General features: G+C 47.4%; 3 non-coding genes and 1 pseudogene across 3 annotated transcripts; all 4 read right to left on the bottom strand.

Annotated features, from left to right (window-relative positions):
* Positions 1-370: 370 nt before the first annotated feature.
* On the bottom strand, positions 371-555 carry LOC130308069 (U2 spliceosomal RNA). Its single transcript, XR_008857130.1, has one exon. It is a non-coding gene; the product is annotated as a U2 spliceosomal RNA (small nuclear RNA).
* Positions 556-1248: 693 nt separating this feature from the next.
* LOC130308071 (U2 spliceosomal RNA) lies at positions 1249-1408 on the bottom strand (annotated as a pseudogene).
* A 2085-nt stretch (positions 1409-3493) lies between these two features.
* LOC130308063 (U2 spliceosomal RNA) lies at positions 3494-3684 on the bottom strand. The gene has a single exon (XR_008857125.1). It is a non-coding gene; the product is annotated as a U2 spliceosomal RNA (small nuclear RNA).
* A 2085-nt stretch (positions 3685-5769) lies between these two features.
* Positions 5770-5960, bottom strand: LOC130308041 (U2 spliceosomal RNA). Its single transcript, XR_008857105.1, has one exon. It is a non-coding gene; the product is annotated as a U2 spliceosomal RNA (small nuclear RNA).
* Positions 5961-6000: the final 40 nt, after the last annotated feature.

Genomic DNA, 6000 nt, shown 5'->3' with positions numbered 1-6000 from the left:
CGATATTGGGGAAGGGATGAGATTTTATATTTCTTCATAAGCATTAATCTTATTTTGTCAATTAGGAACATTCAGCACCCACCCGCTATCAAGGCAGCTGCCTATCATGTCATGCCCTACCTGCACAGGTGTGCTGGCTACTCAAATGATCCAATTAAGGAGGCCATTTAGTCAGCAGCAGCAGAAGTCCTGTGCCTGGACGCTCCAACAGGGGCCAGACACAAGCAGAAGCAGAAGCAGCAGAAGCAGCAGCAGCACCACCTTTTGTTTTTTGGCTGCAGCAGCAGCAAGGCCCACAGGGCTGGCTAGCTGGCTAGCCAGCAAGCAGGTAGCAATGAAAGTAGGAATCTTTCTTTTTAACCCTGTAAGGGGGTGGTGCACTGTACCCGAAGATACTGCCATATCGGGTCAATGCATAGGGCGACGGAAGCAAGCTTCGAAATCGGCCCCCGTTCTCAAAAATCCATTTAATATATGGTCCCCAGATAGGGGACGTATCAGATATTAAACTGATAAGAACAGATTTTTTTTTTTGTTTTTTTATCTAAAGCCGAGGAACGTGCTTTCGATTCACCCAAAGTGCAAGAAAAAGTGCAAACGTGTTACACTAAAAAAACGTGCACAAAGGATGCGGTCTATCGCAAGCCCTTCTCCGATAGGAGAGAGGCCCCCCAACAAACCTTACCCTTCGCCTCCGGACCAAAAGGTACCTGCGAGGTTCCAGGTTCGATGTCCCTTTTCGCCGAAGCTACTAGGGGACCACAAATGCTCCCGGCATCCCCCTTGGCGTTAGCCAAGGTATCTGCCCGCAAAGCCGATTACGGTAGGTACCCTGCCAAAGCAGGAGTACCCGGGGTGTTTGCAGGGAGGTGCGGAACCTAATGGCCACACACACCTCCCCTAGACCGCCAGGAGGGACACCCAGAAGGGCTACCGCATCCTGACAAATCCTGTGAACACACAACACGCAAAAAGTGACACAGTGAGACAAAAAATAAATAAATAAGTGAATGTGTGCAGATATACTGCCCGGACATCCGGCCGGATCTATAAAAATTTCTCTGATCCTAGCCAGAAGGCCGGGAATCAAGAGGTGAGTGCCACAAGGTGAAGAGATTATGGTGCCCGTGCTTCAACTCAGTGAGCCTATTCTCCCAGTGAGTTTCGGCACCTCAGGGTCACCACTCCCCGAGGCACAAAAGTACCTCGGCTCTAGACCCTCTCAGCCTCATGGCGAGACCCGGAGGGAACAGGTCACATCGGGGCAGCCGTTGAGCTGATTCCTCAGAACCAGCCCCGGAAAGCCCTGGTACACCTGCATCCTCCATGCAGCACCCATCCCCACCAGCATGAAAACTGATAAGAACAGATACTACACTTGATCTTAGCCAAAAGGCCGAGAAGCGATAACCGTGAAAGGGGCGGGCCCAACAAGGTCCCCTTCATGGGCACTATCACTGCTTGCTGTCAGGGAGGCTGCCAGACAATTTTCCATGCACACTCTGGGCTGGGGGGCAGTCAACCACCAGTACACACAGCAGAACCTAAACCCATACCATTATTGCTAAGCAGCAAGACAGGGGCCCATTGCACTCCCACGGGGCCTTTTTAAATGCAATCCATAACCCGGATTTGCCAGGAACCCTTCTTACTCCTCCTACTTGCATGTGACACTGGGCTTAGGATCTGCATAGGAAACACACACACAAGCACACACCTACCTTTGTTGCCTGCAGATGCCTCCTTGGCTGTCCCCAAACGGTATCAAACCAACACCCACGGGAAGCTGTAAGCATAGAGGACATGCCTGCACCCCATTGGACTTACCTGTGTGGGTTAAATCCGGGTTATTTGACAACCTATGGCGGTGATGGTTCTGCTCAGGCAGAGCAGTGCTGATGCTCCTCATAAAGCTGTCGCTGCTGTGAAGGTTCTAGGTGACATCACAAATCCCTTTGGTTACATACACAACAAAGCTGGGTTGTTGTTGTTTACACTCTGCAAGGCCTGTGGAAGTGAGTGACATCATAGCACTGTAGTTCTGAGGGTTCAAGATGGATGCAACAATCTCCTGTTGCTTCTATGAAGGCCGTAATAGACGACATCACCAAACAGCTCCATAGTCACATACACAGCAAAGGAGAGATGTTGTTTACACCTAGTGATGTCAGTGGTATTGAGTGACATCACAGCACAGTGCTAAGGCTCCTGGGCCTGGACACAGCAGCGGCTGCAATATCTCAACGGAGAATACGTTTATATCTATGTGTGTGTGTGCGCATATATATATATATATATATATATATATATATATATATATATATATATTTCTCCGCCGAAATCACTTTTAAACCCATTTCCACCTTTTTTTCCCTTCTCTTCCTCTTACTTTTTTTTCACGTTTTTTTACGTTTTTCTCCTTTTCGCCTCTTTTCTGGGCGTATTATTCTTCTTTTTCTTCTTTTTTTTCGTCTAATGCATACCCCATCAGTGCAGCAATGCTTATTCAATACCGCCAGCAGATGGAGACACTGGGGGATAATTTTCTAAGGATTTATACTGATTTTTCCTGTCTGAATTTGTCGCACAGAAAGTTGCAGGCCAAATATGTGTGACATTTCTGCGACTTTAGCTTCTAGAGCATTTTTACAACATTATACATAGGTGCTGAATACATAAAAAGCGACTGTTCAGCGACAGACAAGTCGCATCGGCTGAAAGTAGGCCAGAATGTCAGTCCATGTTGGAGCAGGTTTAGATACAGTCTAAAGCATAGATCTCAAAGTCTGTGCACAGAATTTAGCAAGGGCCTCGCACCTTCTGATGCATCAGGTAGGTGCACAATAGCATAGCCTAACCCTCTGTACTTTGGTCTATATTGATGCGGGACATAGACAGCCAGCTGATGACCAATCCATTAGTGCAATGGATGGCTGGAAGCATTTGTCTTTGCCTTTGCAATACCACAGAAGCAATGCATGGTCAATGTACAGCAATGACACACCTGTGTGAACAGCCAGGAGACCCCCCCCCCCCCCATGTTATGTTACATAGTTAGTACGGTCGAAAAAAGACATATGTCCATCACGTTCAACCAGGGAATTAAGGGGTAGGGGTGTGGCGCGATATTGGGGAAGGGATGAGATTTTATATTTCTTCATAAGCATTAATCTTATTTTGTCAATTAGGAACATTCAGCACCCACCCGCTATCAAGGCAGCTGCCTATCATGTCATGCCCTACCTGCACAGGTGTGCTGGCTACTCAAATGATCCAATTAAGGAGGCCATTTAGTCAGCAGCAGCAGAAGTCCTGTGCCTGGACGCTCCAACAGGGGCCAGACACAAGCAGAAGCAGAAGCAGCAGAAGCAGCAGCAGCACCACCTTTTGTTTATTGGCTGCAGCAGCAGCAAGGCCCACAGGGCTGGCTAGCTGGCTAGCCAGCAAGCAGGTAGCAATGAAAGTAGGAATCTTTCTTTTTAACCCTGTAAGGGGGTGGTGCACTGTACCCGAAGATACTGCCATATCGGGTCAATGCATAGGGCGACGGAAGCAAGCTTCGAAATCGGCCCCCGTTCTCAAAAATCCATTTAATATATGGTCCCCAGATAGGGGACGTATCAGATATTAAACTGATAAGAACAGATACTACACTTGATCTTAGCCAAAAGGCCGAGAAGCGATAACCGTGAAAGGGGCGGGCCCAACAAGGTCCCCTTCATGGGCACTATCACTGCTTGCTGTCAGGGAGGCTGCCAGACAATTTTCCATGCACACTCTGGGCTGGGGGGCAGTCAACCACCAGTACACACAGCAGAACCTAAACCCATACCATTATTGCTAAGCAGCAAGACAGGGGCCCATTGCACTCCCACGGGGCCTTTTTAAATGCAATCCATAACCCGGATTTGCCAGGAACCCTTCTTACTCCTCCTACTTGCATGTGACACTGGGCTTAGGATCTGCATAGGAAACACACACACAAGCACACACCTACCTTTGTTGCCTGCAGATGCCTCCTTGGCTGTCCCCAAACGGTATCAAACCAACACCCACGGGAAGCTGTAAGCATAGAGGACATGCCTGCACCCCATTGGACTTACCTGTGTGGGTTAAATCCGGGTTATTTGACAACCTATGGCGGTGATGGTTCTGCTCAGGCAGAGCAGTGCTGATGCTCCTCATAAAGCTGTCGCTGCTGTGAAGGTTCTAGGTGACATCACAAATCCCTTTGGTTACATACACAACAAAGCTGGGTTGTTGTTGTTTACACTCTGCAAGGCCTGTGGAAGTGAGTGACATCATAGCACTGTAGTTCTGAGGGTTCAAGATGGATGCAACAATCTCCTGTTGCTTCTATGAAGGCCGTAATAGACGACATCACCAAACAGCTCCATAGTCACATACACAGCAAAGGAGAGATGTTGTTTACACCTAGTGATGTCAGTGGTATTGAGTGACATCACAGCACAGTGCTAAGGCTCCTGGGCCTGGACACAGCAGCGGCTGCAATATCTCAACGGAGAATACGTTTATATCTATGTGTGTGTGTGCGCATATATATATATATATATATATATATATATATATATATATATATATTTCTCCGCCGAAATCACTTTTAAACCCATTTCCACCTTTTTTTCCCTTCTCTTCCTCTTACTTTTTTTTCACGTTTTTTTACGTTTTTCTCCTTTTCGCCTCTTTTCTGGGCGTATTATTCTTCTTTTTCTTCTTTTTTTTCGTCTAATGCATACCCCATCAGTGCAGCAATGCTTATTCAATACCGCCAGCAGATGGAGACACTGGGGGATAATTTTCTAAGGATTTATACTGATTTTTCCTGTCTGAATTTGTCGCACAGAAAGTTGCAGGCCAAATATGTGTGACATTTCTGCGACTTTAGCTTCTAGAGCATTTTTACAACATTATACATAGGTGCTGAATACATAAAAAGCGACTGTTCAGCGACAGACAAGTCGCATCGGCTGAAAGTAGGCCAGAATGTCAGTCCATGTTGGAGCAGGTTTAGATACAGTCTAAAGCATAGATCTCAAAGTCTGTGCACAGAATTTAGCAAGGGCCTCGCACCTTCTGATGCATCAGGTAGGTGCACAATAGCATAGCCTAACCCTCTGTACTTTGGTCTATATTGATGCGGGACATAGACAGCCAGCTGATGACCAATCCATTAGTGCAATGGATGGCTGGAAGCATTTGTCTTTGCCTTTGCAATACCACAGAAGCAATGCATGGTCAATGTACAGCAATGACACACCTGTGTGAACAGCCAGGAGACCCCCCCCCCCCCCCCATGTTATGTTACATAGTTAGTACGGTCGAAAAAAGACATATGTCCATCACGTTCAACCAGGGAATTAAGGGGTAGGGGTGTGGCGCGATATTGGGGAAGGGATGAGATTTTATATTTCTTCATAAGCATTAATCTTATTTTGTCAATTAGGAACATTCAGCACCCACCCGCTATCAAGGCAGCTGCCTATCATGTCATGCCCTACCTGCACAGGTGTGCTGGCTACTCAAATGATCCAATTAAGGAGGCCATTTAGTCAGCAGCAGCAGAAGTCCTGTGCCTGGACGCTCCAACAGGGGCCAGACACAAGCAGAAGCAGAAGCAGCAGAAGCAGCAGCAGCACCACCTTTTGTTTATTGGCTGCAGCAGCAGCAAGGCCCACAGGGCTGGCTAGCTGGCTAGCCAGCAAGCAGGTAGCAATGAAAGTAGGAATCTTTCTTTTTAACCCTGTAAGGGGGTGGTGCACTGTACCCGAAGATACTGCCATATCGGGTCAATGCATAGGGCGACAGAAGCAAGCTTCGAAATCGGCCCCCGTTCTCAAAAATCCATTTAATATATGGTCCCCAGATAGGGGACGTATCAGATATTAAACTGATAAGAACAGATACTACACTTGATCTTAGCCAAAAGGCCGAGAAGCGATAACCGTGAAAGGGGCGGGCCCAACAAGGTCCCCTTCATGG

The sequence above is a fragment of the Hyla sarda genome, unplaced genomic scaffold (genome assembly GCF_029499605.1).
Source record: "Hyla sarda isolate aHylSar1 unplaced genomic scaffold, aHylSar1.hap1 scaffold_1458, whole genome shotgun sequence".
Taxonomy (NCBI): Eukaryota; Metazoa; Chordata; class Amphibia; order Anura; family Hylidae; genus Hyla; species Hyla sarda.
Note: the sequence above shows the minus strand (reverse complement) of the source record. Positions and strands in the feature narration are given on the sequence as shown.